We start from the raw sequence: 18,795 nt of genomic DNA, 5'->3' as shown, positions 1-18,795 counted from the left end.
GAAAACAATTAATGCAAGCGTTGGGGGAAGGGACTTATTGAAGGGAACCACCAACCCTCGCTCCATCACTAAAAATTTCTTCCCAAGAGAGGAGATATTTTAGAACATGGGCTGTCCTTGTTATTTTCATCTCATCAAAATCGTTTTCTAAATACCTTTGAGACTTCAACAAACTTAATCAGAATTCCCCCATTCAAAGAAACAATAATGTGACATGACTGCCCCATCTCTCATATGAAAGAGTTCCTACCCTTGTTGATGCTTTTACTAATGTTTCCATTGATCAATGCACTTGTATAGGGGTCATGCTGCCTTTTAGAGAAAGGATTCCCTAAAAGGCAGCATGATCCCTATACATAGTGTGTGCCAATGGAAGCCCTAGTAGAAGCATCAATAATGACAAGATTTTTACCTTTCATAATAGATGGGGTGATCATTTCACCTCTCACTATGTCTAGCTATAGAGGCCACACTATCTTTAGGCCTCTTTTTTCCTAATAGTAATAATGAAAAGTTTTTAATGGACCAGTATTGAATTAGGATTGAAATCCATGTCCTTATTCCATGACACAATAGCAAGCACAACAATTCGATTTGAGTTTTAGAGAAAAGTTAAATATTCAAGCCATAGCGAGGTTTTTTCTTTTGGTAAAGAAGTCATTGCGAGTTTTTTGCCCCCCTCTAAGGCCTTAATGCCTCATTTTCCCCCCCCCCCTTTCTTATTGCCCTACCACTAGGGGTTAGGTTTGGGTTCATATTTAATAGCAATTCTAACGAAGTGTGAATCAGGGTTCAAGAATTCAAATTGGCTCCGGAATTTATCATTGCTGATTCTGTTATGAATTAGCATGATTAATCAAATTGAATCAACTATCGAAAAAGTATAGGATTCCTCTCCATAGAGCCTAGGGATCATACAGTGACCCTACGACTGTGATGAGCTAGGGAAGTGTGCTCGGATTCTACCAAAGATAAAGCCTTTACAAAACCTGTTTCAAATTGGTGGGAATCAAAATTTTTTATTCAAATCTATCGATTCGATTCAATTCCTAGACATCACATAGATGATTTTATTTATTAATTACTTTTGTTGATAGTAAGCAAAAGTGGCAATGGTGGGGTTTTGAGATGGGTATCAATCACAACTGATATCGATATCGATACGAATCAATCTGTATGGCCTATCCAATACCGGTCCCTAAAATCCTTAGTTTGGAATTAGGGTCACTAAAAAAATCTTGCGTAGTAGGATGGGTTCAAATCCTCTGTGATGAACAATGAGTGACCGTGAGAATTCAACGGCTAAGAGGGCCCTGACATGCACCCAATCATTGGATCCTCATTACTGCTCCCTATGTCACCGTAGAGGTTTTTTTATCTATAGTAGGACTGCATTAAAGTATATTTTCTATGGTCCTTTGTTGTTGTTTATGAGGGAAGGAATATGAGAGTCAGTGAGATTTATTATTGTCGTGACAGTGAGAATTCAACAGCTAAGAGGGCCCTGACATGCACCCCAATCATTGGATCCTTATTGCTGCTCACTGTGTCACTACAGAGGATTTTTATCCATAGTAGGACTGCATTAAAGTAGGTTTTTTGTGGTCCTTTGTTGTTTTTATGAGGGAAGGAATATGAGAGTCAGTGAGATTTATTACTGTCATGTGATGTTTCTAAAAGAATTCTTGCTACTGGATCATTGGGATTGAGAACTGAACATGTCACACCCCGTTCAAACAGAATCGGATTGGTGACCAAGTTAACACTTGTTAACCCAAATCCTGTCAGGATCATCTAATGCAGTAACCACAACACAGCATACACACACACACACTAAGTCAAGTAAATTCTGTATTTTAGTAGAAGTCTTACATGTACATACCTATAAATACCCTAATACTCTTGATACCCAAATTGTATTACATAATACGTTTATATGTGGGCCCGTAGGCGTGATATATATACAAGAACTATAACTTAAATATCTAGAGTACAAAAGGGATAACATCAATAAATAATAAAAAAGAAACCCTAGTTGATATCAATGTTACTGTCCCACATCATAACCCTCGCATAGGTACTCGGCCTTGTGCCCAAGATCTTCATGGACCTACCAGTCCTCAACTAAAAACTCCATAGTGGGTCTTGACTCTAGCTCTTCAGCCAGATAACCTGTAAGATCATCTAAAAATGGTATGCATGTGGGATGAGCTCACTAGCTCAACAAGTGAAAAGAAAAACCAAACAAGAATTCGCAATACAAATGATCCTATATGCTTGTGATTCATTTTATTATCTTAATCCACCTAGACAATAATTCTAAGTCATAGGTTATGTGCTACTCGCAACCACAATGCACGTATACTCAAGGTATGAGCCTTGAACCCATCCATCCATAGGGTTGCTGGAGAAGGTCAGTTGTGGGTACCAGAAAATTGAATTGTTGTTCCTCAGTGACATTAAAATAAATTACTGTCTCTCAATGACATTAAAGTAAATTTCTGTTTCTCAGAGATATTAAATTAAAATAGGCCTTACCCTATATTAAATTAGAAGCAGTGCGATTGACCCTCTTGTTATATCATCAAAATTGTCGACAGTCCTAATGATTAGCCAAGCGTACTTTTAATCACCATCGTTGGTATACAACCTCAGGCTTCCCCCCAGTGATATACCCAACACCTAACCCCTGCTGGGAAGGGTCGTAGCATAGGGATATATCATTCCTAGCTGAATGTTCCTATGTGAGATAGTACGACTGCATAGTGCCACCACGTCCCATTCCATGGGCCACCAATGTATTTATGTCCAAGTTAACTACAGTATCTAGTTTAGCAAAGCATCATAATCATTAGTTTAGAGTCATCCATCTCATACCTCAAAGCAAGATTAAGCATTTAACAATTAAATATATCAGTATGTCAAATCATAAATAAATTTCATAATACACACGTCAAGGCATGCAATGGCACTCGTGGATGACTAGTCTACAATAATAATAAAATGATGACATGGCTAGTCTACAACCAAAATGATATGATGCAATGTCATCTTCCCACTTACCTAGTTGTATATAATGATCACCCTTAGTACTAGAAAAATTTGACGTGTGATGACACGAGTTTTTAGCACAACCTATCATAAAAGAAGTCAAGTTTAGTATGACTATACTTTAGGCTCATAACCAATGAGGTATGATGATCCCAACGTGTTTAGAATTACTAGAGAAGGTTGTCCGATAAATTTGGGCCCAATCAAAATCCAAAAAGTCAGATTGGTGGGTCAATCGACGGGCAAAGCACCCACCAATCCTTACTAGCCGCTCAACCCAAAGGCTCTGCCTGGACTAACGGGCCAAGAGCAGTGGGCCAGGTATCCACTGGTCTTGCTTGCTGGCTGGTTAACCCAACAGCTTTGCCTGGATTGATGGGCTAGGAGCGATGGGTCAGGTGCCCACCGGTCTTGCTTGCTGGTTGAGCCAACAGCTCTGCTTGGACCGACAAGGCAAGAGCGGTGGGCCAGGCACCCACCGATCTTGCATGTCGATCAAGCCAGTAGCTCAACTAGGACAGGTGGGCTCTAGATTGGTGGGTCTAACCATTTTTAGGCACCCACCACTCGGAACCGGTATTTTACTATTCACTCCCATTCTTCATCCCACCTTGGGAAAACCAAAAGGGGTCAATTCGACCTCATTTTTCATAAATGTAAGGTCACATATCTTGATTTCAACATAGATCTATGATCGATTCAAAGTTTCAAGCTTGGGTTTTACCTATTTGCTCAAGAACATATAGATCATTTCTTAAACCTTAGATTCACATTCCCAAGAGAGATTAACAAGATCTAAAGGATTTCTACCCAAATCATACGATTTCACTTAGGGTTTCATAAGGGTTTAAGAAATATCATCTTTACTCACCTCAAAACGTAGATCTCAAGTGAGGGTCGCTAATCCAACGTCGAAATCAAAAGATTGAACCTCGGCGTCGCATGACAACCATCTTCTTCCCCATTTCTTCCTTCTTCTTCCCTTCTCTATCCTTCTTTTCTCTCTCTTCTTTACTTTTCTCATCCACCGTGTAAAACAATAAATGAGGGTGAAGAAAGTAATAAACACTATTTATAGTGGGGTCAAAATATCTATAGACCAGAGTGGTAGGTCACACTGGTGGGTCTAACCCATCCATGACTATCCACCAATCGACCAGAACTTAGTCGAATCATTGGGATTTTCGATAGGACTCGACCCTAATAGGTATTTCACTCTCGATAATCAATCAACATGCATACTCTGTATAAAATATGGCTACGTACCTTTATTGTGCCTATATGGCCTCGTGATATGTGCAGTGCATAGCTTGGGTACGCGGACTTCACTAGGCACTGAATCCAACTCATCTGGCCAACCTGAGTTTTGAGTCACCCTTACCATCATGTTCCATAAGGTACTTACCTCTGCTCGCTTGAGTTCAGGTCCTGCAAGACCAAATCGAACCAACTAAAAAATTAGACTAGGTTTAGAAAGTAGGATATCACATTTATCCCCCTTTTTGAAAAATTTCATCTTCGAAATTATGGTACCTCGTAAAAAAAATGAGGATACTTGGCTTGGATGTCATCCTCTTTTTTCCAAGACGCTTCTCCAATTGAAAGGTTGGCCCATCGAATCTTCACAAAAGCGATGAAGCGATTGTGAAGAGTCTTTATTTTTCTGTCAAGGATTTCAGTGGGCTGTTTTTTGTAGGTCATATTAGCTTCTAAATTTTCCAGTTCTACGGGCAGTATGTGTGATGGATCATGGATGTACTACTTCAGCATAGACATGTGGAACACGTTGTGAACATTGCTGAGAGAGGGTGGAAGAGCCAACATATACGCTATGGAGCCAACTCGAGCCAAGATCTCAAATTGGTCAATATACCTCAAACTTAGCTTGCCCTTTCTGTGGAATCTATGCAACACTTTGGTAGGAAAGATTTTGAGGAACACCTTCTCCCCTTCTTGGAATTCTACATCTTTCATGAAATTGTCTGCATAGCTCTTTTAACGTGATTAGGATGCTTTGATTCTTTCCCAAATGACATTGACCTTATCACATGTCATCTGTATCATTTTTTGTCCAAGCATCCGGTTTTCACCTACTTCATCCTGATATAGGGGCATTCTGCACTTTCTGTCATATAATGCCTCATATAGAGGCATCCCGATTATGGCTTGATAGCTATTATTATAAGAAACTCCAAAAGAGGTATGTATTTTTTTCAACTACCACTCATTTCCATCGCACATGCCCTGAGCATGTCTTCCAGTATTTGTATTGTCACACCCCGTTCACACCGAACCGGGCCAGTGACCGGGTTAACACCGGTTAACCCAAACCTGCCAGGATCATCTGATACTGTATTCCACCATAGCATACACACAACTAATAAAAAATTATCAGATCAGCGGAAGACTAAGTTTTACCTGTGAATGTTCCCATAATACTTGATACCCGAATTGTGATACGATAGTTATATACATGTGGGCCCGAAGGCATGATATTTACACAATAAAAATACAACTCACATATCAAGTACATAAAGGAAATCATCAAAATAATCAGAGTACACAGCTCGCCTCGGTATCAAAGGCGAGAGCTCAGCTCAGAATCAAGGGTTGAGCCCAGCTCGGCATCACATGGTAGAGCTTAGCTCGGCCTCAAAAGTGGAGCACAGCTCGGCATCAGAACTGCGGTCCCGTAACACAACTCTCACACGAGCAATCAGTGTCGTGCTCTAACTCCTCAGGGGCCCACTAGTCCTCTTTAGGGAACTTAACTGTGGGACCCACCCCGTGCTCCTCAGATGTATGACCTGCAAAATCATCTAAAAAGGGGGGTACCCGTGGGATAAGCTCACTAGCTCAGTAAGTGGTAAGATGGACCACACAGCAGTCCACACATCAAAACACAATCATATGCACTACATGCGATGCTTTGCATTTTAAATCACATCCACCTAAGAAACATTACTAAGTCTTCGGTTTAGTGCTACTACAGCCACAGTGCGCGTATACTCCGGGTATGAGCCGCGAACTCCATCCCATAATACGCCCATAGGGCTATCGGAGAAGGCCCACCGTAAGTACTCAGAAAAGTAAAGACAATGCCATCCACCGGCTCTCAACAGAAATGTAAATGACTGAAATTTAAAGGTGTTGACTCCAGCAATTTAAAAGCAGTACAATTGGCCCTCTTGAATATACCATCGGGGTTGCCGACTGTCCTAATGACCCGCCGAGCGTTATGTCTAACCGCCACAGTGACCCGATAACCGCGACCACTGCTTCCCCTTAAATGATAACCCAACACCTTAACCCCTGTTGGGAAGGGTCGTAGCACGGGACAGTGAAAATCCTAAACCGCATGCTCCTATATGACAATAGTACGATTGCATAGTACCACCGTGTCCCATACCACGGGCCACCAATGCACTCGTTTCCAAGCCGACTACGGCATCTAGTCTATTAATACATTATGCACCATGATGTCAACATTCATCACATAAGCATCTCATCACTTGGCATTTAGAAAGTAAACATAGCACACATGCATAACAATGTGAGGATGACTAATCTACATAGCATATTCATGATGGCATGACTAGACTAGATATATTTAAATGAATGCCAAAAAATGCCTTGAAACAAGGTCAAACGTCCTCTCCCCACTTACCTGTAGTGTGCAAGGATTCCCGTTCAGTACGGGTGAGATCCGGTGCGAGAAACGTAGGATTTGGTGAACCTAATATGATTGAGCGGGGTTAGTATTTCACCATTTTAGGATCAAAATTAACGAGATCTGATGATAAAATCATGTTTAGAACGTCAAAAGAAGGTTGGACGTCCGATTTGGGTCCAATCGGACATAAGAATCACCTTCAGGGCCTCTCAGGTGGGTCAGACAGCCCACCTGTCTGGCCCACCGGTCTGGCCCACCGGTTTGGACCGACGGGCAGGTTGGCCCGTCTGTTGGCCCGTCGATCTGGCTCACCGGTTGGGCCAGGGGGCCCTACCCCGCCAGTTGTGCCCGAAGGCCCTGCCCTCTCAGGTGGGTGCTCACAGGCGGGCCAGATGGCCCACTGGTCTTGGCGGGAAAACTACTGTTTCTTTCCAACTTCCTCCATTCTTTGGGGATTCAAATGGGGCTTTTCTCAACCCATTCTTCACACTTTCAATGTCTTATAGGATGGTTCTAACCTAGATCTAGGTTAGATTCGAGTGATGGGAAACCATCTTACCTTCTTTGCTCAAGAATACCTTCAAACCCTCAAAATCACTTCAAACCCACAATGCTTCTCCAACCTTGTCAATACCTCTTCAAATCCTTCAAGATCAATACATAAATCATCTATTAAACCTTAGATTCATCATTTCAAAGGGGATTTACAAGATCTCAAGAAACCCTACTCGAATCAAGGGTTTATGCTTGGGTATGGTGAATGTTCAAGGAACCCAACTTTGTTTACTTCTAAATGTAGATCTAGAGTTGAAGATCACTCTTCCGACGCCGGAATGGGAAGATCAAGCTTCGGCGCCGCTGAAATCCTTCTCTTCTTCCTCTACCTTCTCTTCCCTTCTTCTCCCCTTTCTTTTCTCTCTCCTCTTTACTATCCTCACCATTGTACGAGTGTCATAAATGAAAATAAAAGCAAATCATAAATGCTATATATATACTTCCTAAATAACTAAATAGTTCACATGGATGGGTCACTCAGGTGGGTGGGTGCGCCCACCTGTCGGCCCACTTGAGGGCTAAAACTTGGGATTTTGACAGAGTTCGGGCCTCGACGCGAACCCCACCCCTGACATACGATGTAGTATACGTATGTACCTTAATATATGGCTACAATACCTGTTTTATCCGTACATAGCCTTATGGTAGGTGCATGTACACGGCTTGGGTACTCACGTCTCTTCTGGCACTGGCTCGGACTTGTCGGACCAGCCGGTGTTTAAGGTCACCCTTGCCATCGTAGTCCATAAGGAGCCCGCTCTAACTCTCTCCGGTTCGGGTCCTGCATAGTTAAACCGGGTCAACCGTGTAATCAGACCGAGTTTAAGAAGTAGGGTATTACATTTACCCCCCTTCTGAAAAATTTCATCCTCGAAATTGTGTACCTGGTTGATAAAAAAGATAAGGGTACTTGGCTTGCATTTCATCCTCTTTCTCCCAAGACGCTTCTTCAAGTGAATGATTAGCCCATCGCACCTTTACATAGGAAATGGAGCGGTTGCGAAGGGTTTTCACCTTTCGGTCCAAAATTTCAACTGGCTGCTCTGTATAGGTCATGTCAGCTTCAAGGTATTCTGGCTCCACGGGTAATACATGAGAGGGGTCATGAATGTATCGCTTCAGCATGGATACATGGAATACATTATGAACATCCCCGAGTGAAGGTGGCAGAGCAAGCATGTAGGCTACTGAGCCAACCCGGGATAAGATCTCAAATGGTCCAATGTATCTTGGGGTCGACTTCCCCTTTCTGTGAAACCTTTGCAACCCTTTAGTAGGAGAGATCTTGAGAAATACCTTTTCTCCTGGTTAAAATTCGATGTCTTTTCTGCGGGTGTCCACATAGCTCTTTTATCGGGGCTGAGCTGCTTTAATCCGTTCTCGAATAACGTCGACTTTGTCACAAGTCATCTGTATCATCTCAGGTCCTAACATTCGACGTTCACCTACCTCATCCCAATACAAAGGAGTTCTGCACTTTCTGCCATATAATGCCTCATACGGAGCCATCCCAATTGTAGCTTGGTAACTGTTGTTATAGGCAAACTCCATAAGAGGTATATATTCTTCCCAACTGCCACTCATCTCCATTGTACATGCCCTGAGCATGTCCTCTAATATCTATATGGTTCGCTCCGACTGGCCATCAGTCTGTGGGTGGAAAGTCGTACTCAAATTCAGCTGTGATCCCAAGGCACGCTGTAAACTTTTCCAAAATTTGGAAGTGAACCTTGGGTCCCTATCTGAAACAATGCTCACTGGCACTCCATGTAAGCGCACTATGTTGTCCATGTAAAGTTGTGCTAGTTTGGCCATGGAGAACTTGGTCTTGATGGGAATGAAATGAGTAGTCTTGGTAAGCTGATCAACGATCATCCATATCGCGTCCATTTCCTTAGGTGTACATGGTAGTCCGGTGACGAAGTCCATTGTAATCCTCTCCCACTTCCATTCTGGTACTGGGAGTGGCTGAAGAGTACCATAAGGTCGATGCCTCGCAGCTTTTACTTTCTGGCATGTGAGACAAATCGCCACATACAGAGCTATTGTGACTTTCATGCTTGGCCACCAGTAATTTTGTTTGAGGTCTTTGTACATCTTGGTACTTCCTGGGTGAAGTGAGTACTCGGGGCTATGTGCTTCTCGCACTATCTTGTCTTGTATATCCAAATCATCAGGTACACACAATCTGCCTCGAAACATCAATGCCCCATCACTAGCTAAAACAAAATCTGGGTCGTTCATTGTTTGATCTTGAACCTTAACTCTGATCCGCCGCAATTCAGGATCCAAAGGTTGTTTTATTATTACCTCTTGCCTAATAGCCGGATGCACCTGTAGAGCCATCAAGGATACAGTCAACCATTTAAGGTTTTCAGGTTGACATTCCAAGTCTAAGGTTGCTCCTTCATACAAGAGGGCTTCATCCATTAGCATTGCCTCTTGCACGAGTGGTAGGCTGACTGCTAAGCATGAGAGTGGCATAGTCTGTGCCTTCCGACTCAACGCATCTGCTACTACATTTGCCTTACCGGGATGATACTGAATGTCGCAGTCGTAATCCTTCATGAGATCGAGCCATCTCCTCTGTCTCATGTTCAGATCCTTCTGGGTGAAGAAGTACTTCAGGCTTTTGTGATCACTATATATCTCATACTTCTCCCCATACAGATAATGTCTCCAAATCTTAAGGGCAAAAATGACTGCGGCTAGCTCTAAGTCATGAGTGGGGTAGTTCTTCTCATACTCCTTTAGTTGTCGGGATGCATACGCTATTACTTTACCGCGTTGCATGAGAACGCAACCCAAACCAACTTTGGAGATATCAGTGTAGACTGTCATTCCACCTGTGCCTTCAGGGATGGTCAACATCGGGGCCGACACCAACCTCTTCTTCAATTCCTGGAAACTCTTCTCATATTCCTCTGCCCAGTCGAATTTCACACCCTTTTCGGTTAATTTAGTCATTGGTGCTGAGACTCGGGCGAAATTCTCTATGAAACGCCGGTAGTATCTAGCCAAACCCAAGAAGCTTCTAATTTCAGTGACATTCTTAGGGCTTTCCCATTCCACTACTGCTTTCACCTTATTAGGATCTACTTCGATTCTGGCTTTAGACACTACGTGCCCCAGGAACCCAACTTGTTCAAGCCAGAATTCACACTTGCTGTACTTGGCGAACAACTGTTGTTCTCTCAACCTCTGTAACACCATTCTCAAGTGTTGAGTGTGCTCCTCTTCGGTCTTGGAGTAGATCAAGATATCGTCAATAAAAACAATTACCCATTTATCGAGCACATCCTGAAATACTCGATTCATTAGATCCATGAATGCTGCCGGTGCATTGGTTAACCCGAAAGATAACACTAGGAACTCATAGTGACCATACCGAGTCCTAAATGCTGTCTTGGGTATGTCGCTGCTCTTTATCTTGAGTTGATAATAGCCTGACCGAAGGTCTATCTTTGAAAATACCCTGGCTCCCTGCAACTGGTCAAATAAATCATCAATGTGTGGCAATGGATACCGGTTCTTAATGGTTAGCTTATTTAATTCCCGGTAATCGATGCACATACGCAAGCTGCCATCTTTCTTCTTGACAAACAACACTAGGGCACCCCAAGGTGAAACACTTGGGAAAATAAATCCCTTTTCTAATAATTCCTGCAGCTACATCTGCAACTCCTTCAATTCAGCTGGTGCCATCCTGTATGGAGCCTTAGATACTGGTGCTGCTCCAGGAGTCAAGTCTATGGCAAACTCCAACTCTCTATCAGGTGGTAAATGCATCAGATCATCTGGGAAAACATCGGGATACTCTTTAAACACCTTTACCTCTTCTAGAGGTGTAATCCTTGCATCAACATCAAGTACCGATGCTAAGTAGCCCTGACAGCCGTCTTCCAACAATTTTACCGATTGAAGAGCTGAGACAAGGACCTTCCTCACCCGTTTCATTTTATCTGCTCGGTATACCAATTCTTTCCCTTCGTCATCTGTCACCCTAATCAGATTTTCAGTACACATCACATTAGCTCGATGAGCCGACAACCAATCCATACCCAGTATAACATCGAAATTCCGCATATTAAACTTAATGAGTTGTGCATCAAAATTCTTTCCACTAATTTCCACTAGGCACGGCCCATATACCTCCTTCAACTGTGTAACTTTACCCGTAGGCATACTAACAATCATTCCGTGATCCAGGATCCTGGGTGACATCCCAAGTTTCTCTGTAAACCTCTTAAATGCGAATGAATGAGTAGCTCCTGAATCGAATAAAACATAGGCTGGTATGCCTGATATGGGTAGGATACCTAGTGTAACAATGCATATAATTTCAGCAGGTCATCAATATTTAACATAATGAATTTCTTAATTTGAAATGTACCTGCTACTACTTCTGTACTGGCCTCAGCTTCCTCGGCTGATAGAGCATACATCCTTCCCTGCGGTTGATTCTCCCGAGCTAAGGGAGGTCGGTACGCAGAGGGTTGACTGGAGGGCAAGGCTGGTCTGACTCGATAGTCTTTTGCATAATGCCCATATGAATGGCAGTTAAAGCAACGAATCTGAGATGTCAAAACTGGGGCTGGGCCCCTCTGCACTTGACCCGTTGCAGATGGAGGTCGAGGTGGCCTTGAAGCTGTAGGTGCCGCACTAGTGTTCGGGTAAAAAGCTGTGGAGCCTGAACCACCAGCTAGTCTAGGAGGATAGCCAGATGGCCTATAGGGCTACCTATACATAGGCCCAGAACTGTACGATCCGCGGTATGCCTTAGAGGAGTTCCCCATATTCGGAAATAGGTTTGTTCTTTTCCACAGTCCAGGGGTGAGGGACTGTTCTACCTATACTATGGTCTTGGCCTTCTGCACAATCTAGCTATAGTCAGTCAAATCCAAGACCTCAAGTACAGACCCAATGGATGCTTTTAGGCCCTTTAGGAATCTTGCAGCCTTCTCTTCAGCTGTCCGCATATGCCTTAGGGAAAAATGGAACAAGCTCTCAAATTGTTGTTGGTACTCGAGGATAGTCTTACCTCCTTGAGTTAAAGCCATAAACTCAGTCTCCTTGCCGTCTCTGAAGCTGCGCGGATAATGGTTGTCCAAGAACAACTCCTTGAACTTTTCCCAGGTGGGTTCTGGATGGGCAGCCAACAATATGGGCTTAGAAGCTTGCCACCAGGAGTTGGCCTCCTTCTTGAGTTGCAACCCCGCACAAATGAGTTTCTATGCATCCTGCACTCAATCACCTCAAATATTTTCTCCAGTTCTTGAATCCACTGGTCTGGTTCCAGAGGATCACTCCCCACCTTAGAGAATACAAGTGGTAAGTTCCTCTTGAATGACTCCACTACCTTTGACGTATTATTCACCGGCAGGTAATTGGGAACATAAGCCGGGTAGAAATGGTATGGAGGGGGTACCCCATACGGAGGAATGCCAAAGGGTGGATTTGGAGGTGTACCTCCCACTTGTGGTCCCGTTCCCGACCCTACAAGCGGGTCCTGTGGAGTAAGTATCCGGGGAGGATGACCCGATTGAGAAAGGTCCAATTATTGCTAAATAGCAGTCATAAATGTTTGCTGTTGCTGAAGCATTTGTTGCTGAAAAACCTGTTGTGACTGCTGAATTATGGTAGCAACATCTCCCGGAGTAATAACCGGTGGAGGGTCCAGGAGTGTAGTCATAGGTGGGTCCCCATGTGCCCCACCCTGACCAAGGGTCTCTGAAGGTGGTGGAGGGGAGGATTGCCCCACAGGGCGGGACCCCCTGGGATTTAGTGGTCGACCGACCGGACGAGGACCACGCGAGGTACCTCGGGCATTGCTACCGGATCTAGTACGTACCATCGTATCCCTGTACCTGGAACATATCACACACCATATTGGTTAAACACTGTAGAATTGATTTCGGCACACAATTATATGCCATCACATAGGGTATTGTAGTGTATGATAGTCTGCAATTAACTGCAACTTAATTCCCAGATACAGGGCCAATGCCCCAATAGGTATGTCAATGGTCCCACTTGACCATAACACATTAATGTAGGAATAATAATAATAATAATCAATATAAACATATTAGTAATATAATAAAAAAAAATTCAATTCTTCCCAAGTTTCCACAACCGGTGGGCTGCACCGGAGGGCAGGGGCCCGCCGGTCCCAAAACCTCAACCGGCGGGTGACACCGGCGGGCAGGGTGGCCCGCCGGTCGGCCCGCCAATCCTGGCCGAGTAAAAACATGAACAGGGCCCATCAGGCTCTGTTCACATGCATTCTCTTCCATTCTCCTCTCTTTCTCTCCATCCCTTCCAGGCGATTTTGGAGGGCACTTCGACGCTTCCACCCACGATTCCACTCATCAACTCGGCGCTTTTTGAGAAGATTCACATCTCCCACTTCCAAGTAAGTTCTCCTTCTCTTTTTCTTAGAATTTTCACTTGGGGGGTAAATCCATGTCTAGACTTTAATCTAGGCTTTCTTTCCATATTTCTTTCCATAGAATAGCATTTCCATGTGATTGTGATGTTTCTCTTGTGGTCATTTCTAGTTTATTAGGATTTATCTCCTCATATGGAGAAAAACCCCAAATCGTGCCCTAGTTTTCCCAATTTGGGGATTTCTTCAATTCTCGCTCCTTTTCTCCAATTAATGATTCCTTTGTGATGCATTACACTTGCTTTGTGCTTAACATTCTATAGATTTCATGAAATGTCCCTTATGCTTGGAATCCCCATGTCTTCCCATGAAAACCCCTCTTTTGTATTGGGTTTCCTTGATTTTTCCTGTACATACTTGGTATTTGTGGACCTCCATAGTCTATTAGAGTATGTTTTTGCATGTTCATGATCTCGCTACCATGGCATTTCCGTCTTAGACCTATAGTTTCAAGTTTTACTCCATTGTGAATGAATTTGCGCATTGAAATTGAATCCTCTCATGTTACATATGCTCCTTGCTATCATTTTGCTGTTTTATCATGACTCTGCTTTATCACTTACCGTGCATCTCGTTCATAGGCTCCCTATCATTCCTAGCTTGTCGCCTTTTCTATTTTGCGATAAATTTGGGTTTTGGGGATCCCCTTTATTGCTTTCATTTTCCTTTCCTTACTCACCCTGCTTTTCTCTTTTCTTGCTAGGATGTCATCTCGCACTGGCAAGGGACCCTCATCTTCTGACGCGCGACGTAAGACTACCGCTTCTAAGCGGAAGAGTGCGGGAACCAGCTCTTCAGCCCCCCGCACAGGGAGACCTGGACCTGCCCGGTCTGACCCTTCAGACTATGATGAGGAGCTCTTCCATAGTGCAGAGGCAGCAGCCAACTGTCCGGCTTTCCTGAAGAGGTCGGTGATGATGGAGAAGACCGTGGCAGTCGACGACTTCCACAAGGCTCGGCTTCAGGAGAGGTTCTCAGCACTGGGCTGGGAGTCTATCCTCCACGTAGACCGTCCATGCTACGAGCAGCTAGTTCGTCGGTTCTACTGCAACTTGGAGGTTTCTTATCTGTACGGGGAGTACACCATAGTCAGCTTGGTGAAGGGGGTAGACATCCAGCTGATCGTGGATACCTTGGCCAGTATCTTGGGCATATCGGCAGTCGGCCACCGTTACTATAGTCCTCCCAAGAGTAAGCACCTGAGACCATTCATGAGTTTGGAGACGCACGGACTATATCTACGAGACCATCTGCGGCAGCAGTACCCGTCAGGAGTCCGAGACATCCTTCTACCCCGAGGTTCGCTTATTTTCCCATTTGGTCCAGTTCAACCTGCTCCCCATAGGAGGTTATCGGAACCAGGTGGGTTTCATGGCGGCCTTCATCGCTTTTTGTATATACACGGCTGTGGAGGGAGGTGTCGAGCACTTGTGCCTACCGTACATCATTCTCAAGATGATGGAGCACCATACTTCCCACCCTAAGGATGGAGGATTCCCCTATGGCAGGATCCTCACTAGGATCTTCGAGTTCTTCGGGGTGGACCTGAGTGGCGAGGAGGGGAAGACTCCGGCTGATAGGTTCGACAGGGGTAACCTCCTGAGGATGGGCTCCATACCCTTATGGATACACCTCCGAGAGCAGGAGCTCAGAGAGGTAGGGATAGGAGGGTTGCCCCTATGGAGGATGTCCACATGGAGGAAGAGTCCAGCGGGGAGGATGAGGACTATGTACCTCAGGATGAGGAGGATGATCTGGTGGGTGATGACATTCCTGAGGAGGCGCCTCAAGAGTCGAGAGGCCCCGATCCTGGTTCCTCTAGAGCTACGGCCTCACAGCATAGAGCCCCACCACCTGGGAGTGGTGCATACGACTTCGAGGGCATGATGTCCACCATGCAGGCCTTGCAGGATGGCCAAGTTCAGCTACTGAGAAGGCTGGACGAGAGTGCTTCCAGGGAGGAACGCATCCTGGAGAGGCAGGCTACTTTGGAGAACTCCTTTCTCCAACTGGGCCAGGAATTGAGCACCACGGCCAAAGCCATGTCAGCAGATTTTGGTCGACTACGGAGGGCGGTACCTCAGGATGAAGAGGATGATCTGGTGGGTGATGACATTCCTGAGGAGGCGCCTCCGGAGTCGAGAGGCCCCGATCCTGGTTCCTCTAGAGCTACGGCCTCACAGCATAGAGCCCCACCACCTGGGAGTGGTGCATACGACTTCGAGGGCATGATGTCCACCATGCAGGCCTTGCAGGATGGCCAAGTTCAGCTACTGTGAAGGCTGGACGAGAGTGCTTCCAGGGAGGAACGCATCCTGGAGAGGCAGGCTACTTTGGAGAACTCCTTTCTCCAACTGGGCCAGGAATTGAGCACCACGGCCAAAGCCATGTCAGCAGATTTTGGTCGACTACGGAGGGCGGTACCTCAGGATGAGGAGGATGATCTGGTGGGTGATGACATTCCTGAGGAGGCGCCTCAGGAGTCGAGAAGCCCCGATCCTGGTTCCTCTAGAGCTACGGCCTCACAGCATAGAGCCCCACCACCTGGGAGTGGTGCATACGACTTCGAGGGCATGATGTCCACCATGCAGGCCTTGCAGGATGGCCAAGTTCAGCTACTGAGAAGGCTGGACGAGAGTGCTTCCAGGGAGGAACGCATCCTGGAGAGGCAGGCTACTTTGGAGAACTCCTTTCTCCAACTGGGCCAGGAATTGAGCACCACGGCCAAAGCCATGTCAGCAGATTTTGGTCGACTACGGAGGGCGGTACGGCTGGTGAACGTGAGGTTTGACTACTACGACCATCGCCTCGACGTCAACTCTAGACCTCCGACGAACGTAGTAATCATAGATGACGACGATGATGATCAGTGAGGGCTTAGCTCGCCCACACCAGCTTCTTATCTGTTTTCCTTTTATTGGTCCTTGTTGTATATTTTATTTCTTTTCTCATTCCTTGTATTTGTACTGTAACTGGACTCATTTGTGGGATAATGTATTTTGATAGCGATTTTTGTGGTGAATTCATATGTTGAATACTTGTGTAGTTTAGTTGTGGTGTTTATTGCTACTTTTGATCATTGTCATCTATGAATATATTGTTTATCAGGTGTTTGTGTGAAAAATTTTTGAAAATCCCATTTTACGCCGTTATGCTGCCGAAATTTCATCAAATTAGTACTTGATAGGCTATAACATCAACTTATTTATCTTTTATCTACTCTCACGCATGCCATGAATGCAACATCTAATGCAACCCTTTTTAATACTTCATTCTTTGGTTTTTACTCTTTAAAGCTTTTACATTAACCCAATCCCATTTCCCTATTATAGATTCTACGGGATTCTACTGGTATGCTGTGAGTGGAGCAGAGCATCACGCTCTGATACCACCGTTGTCACACCCCGTTCACACTGAACCGAGCCAGTGACCGGGTTAACACCGGTTAACCCAAACCTGCCAGGATCATCTGATACTGTATTCCACCACAGCATACACACAACTAATAAAAACTTATCAGATCAGCAAAAGACCAGGTTTACCTGTGAATATTCCCATAATACTTGATACCCGAATTGTGATACAATAGTTATATACACGTGGGCTCGAAGGCATGATATTTACACAATAAAAGTACAATTCACATATCAAGTACATAAAGGAAACCAGCAAAAATCAGAGTACATAGCTCGGCATCACATGGTAGAGCTCAGCTCAGCCTCAAAAGTGGAGCTCAGCTCGGCATCAGAACTGCGATCCCGTAGCACAACTCTCGCACGAGCAGTCAGTGTCGTGCTCTAACTCCTCAGGGGCCCACCAGTCCTCTTCGGGGAACTCGACTGTGGGACCCACCCCGTGCTCTTCAGATGTATGACCTGCAAAATCATCTAAAAAGGGGGTGCACATGTGGGATGAGCTCACTAGCTCAGTAAGTGGAAAGATGGACCACACAGCAGTCCACATAACGAAACACAATCATATGCACTACATGCTATGCATTACATTTTAAATCACATCCACCTAAGCAACATTACTAAGTCTTCAGTTTAGTGGTACTACAGCCACAATGCGCATATACTCCAGGTACGAGCTACGAACTCCATCCCGCGATACGCCCATAGGGCTGTCAGAGAAGGCCCACCGTGAGTACTCGAAAAAGTAAAAACAATGCCGACCACCGGCTCTCAACAGAAAAGTAAATGACTGAAATTAAAGGTGCTAACTTCAGCAATTTAAAAGCAGTACGATTGGCCCTCTTGAATGTACCACCGGGGTTGTCGACTATCCTAATGACCCGCCGGACGTTATGTCTAACCGCCACAGTGACCCGACAACCGCGACCACTGCTTCCCCCCAAATGGTAACCCAACACCTTAACCCCTGTTGGGAAGGGTTGTAGCACGGGACGGTGAAAATCCTAAACCGCATGCTCCTATATGACAATAGTACGATTGCATAGTGCCACCGCGTCCCATACCATGGGCCACCAATGCACTCGTGTCCAAGCCGACTACGGCATCTAGTCTATTAATGCATTATGCATAATGATGTCAACATTCATCACATAAACATCTCATCACTTGGCATTTAGAAAGTAACATAACACACATGCATAACAATGTGAGGATGACTAATCTACATAGCATATTCATGATGGTATGACTAGACTAGATACATTTAAATGAATGCCAAATAATGCCTTGAAACAAGTCCAAATGTCCTCTCCCCACTTACCTGTAGTGTACAAGGATTCCCATTCGGTACGGGTGAGATCCAGTGCGAGACGTGTAGGATTTGGTGAACCTAACATGATTGAGCGGGGTTAGTACTTCACCATTTTGGAATCAAAATTAACACGATCCTATGACACGATCATGTTTAGAATCCTAAAAGAAGGTCACACGTCCGATTTGGGTCTAATCGGACGAAAAAATCACATTCGGGGCCCCATAGGTGGGTCAGACAGCCCACCTGTTTGGCCCACCGGTCTGGCCCACCGGTTGGGTCAGCGAGTCTGCTAAGACCGGCGGGCAGGGTGGCCCGTCGGTCTGGCCCGCCAGTTGTGCCC

This window comes from Macadamia integrifolia, chromosome 7 (genome assembly GCF_013358625.1).
Source record: "Macadamia integrifolia cultivar HAES 741 chromosome 7, SCU_Mint_v3, whole genome shotgun sequence".
In the NCBI taxonomy this organism is placed as follows: Eukaryota; Viridiplantae; Streptophyta; class Magnoliopsida; order Proteales; family Proteaceae; genus Macadamia; species Macadamia integrifolia.
The sequence above is the reverse complement of the archived record's forward strand: the minus strand, read 5'-3'. Positions refer to the sequence as shown.